This window comes from Chrysochloris asiatica, unplaced genomic scaffold (genome assembly GCF_000296735.1).
Source record: "Chrysochloris asiatica unplaced genomic scaffold, ChrAsi1.0 scaffold00154, whole genome shotgun sequence".
Taxonomy (NCBI): domain Eukaryota; kingdom Metazoa; phylum Chordata; class Mammalia; order Afrosoricida; family Chrysochloridae; genus Chrysochloris; species Chrysochloris asiatica.
The window spans coordinates 3,539,475-3,540,352 of NW_006408672.1; the positions used below are offsets into that span (position 1 = coordinate 3,539,475).

The window sequence follows — 878 nt, forward strand, 5'->3', positions numbered from 1 at the left end:
TTGACTTTGTTACCAGGAGTTTTTGCTAGGCAGAAATGAGCATGTTTGTATTTCTGAATCCGAGATGCTAGTACATTGAAATAGCCTTAAGGGCCTTCCTATTTCTAGTAGCTTGTGATTGCCTGTCCATTTAGGGAGGGGCTCAAGGGGGCCACCAGCAAGGCTCCGGAGGTGGGGAGGCAGCAGTGATGGAAACTCCTCATGCAGCAGCTTCATGTCATGGATTTCAGGAGCCCACTCCGCCTGGATTCAAACTCCAGCCTTCACTCAGCAGCAAGGAGCCTGCCTGTGTATTAAATGGAATGGAGATGTCAGAACAGGCAATCCCAGACCCGCTTTGGGGTTACATTTTACATCCACCCCTCAAAAAACCTATAAAGGTTCCACACAGTTATCAAAGAGTGAAGGAGGCCGTGCAGAGACGCCCGCATGTCGGCGTCACTGTAGGATGCTCAGGGCCGCGCACAAACCTCACGGTAAGGATCCGTGTGCCGCCGCCTGGTGACCCTAGAGACCAGAACTCCTCCCGCAGCCCATGACTCCGTCCACGCCGTCTGCTCCCCTGCCTCTCAGGTCCCCAATCCCCAGGGCCTATCCGCGACCGCACCCACACCGCCCACTCTCAGGTCCACGCCACCCTCCACCTAGGCCCACTCCCAAGCCGAATCCACGCCACCAAATCCTGTGCCCCAAGGCCCGGTCGCTCGCGAACTACAAGTCCCACAATGCTCCGCCACCGCCCCCCCGGCTTCCGGTGCTGCGCAGTTTCCGGAGCGGATCGCAACCCGGAGTCAGGATCCGACCCTGCTCTGCACATTCCACAGGCAGGTAAAGCCCTGGGCCGCGTCCCTCACCGCCCGCCCTGGCGCGCGCCATCC

At 58.8% G+C, this 878-nt stretch overlaps 1 protein-coding gene across 1 annotated transcript in view; it reads left to right on the plus strand.

Annotated features, from left to right (window-relative positions):
* The first annotated feature begins 747 nt into the window (after positions 1-747).
* PRDM15 (PR domain containing 15) overlaps positions 748-878 on the plus strand; it is a 113,714-nt gene continuing 113,583 nt past the window's right edge. The window contains exon 1 of the mRNA XM_006870833.1: positions 748-828. The gene's annotated coding sequence lies outside the window, so the exon portion shown is untranslated. The remainder of the gene's footprint in view (positions 829-878) is intronic.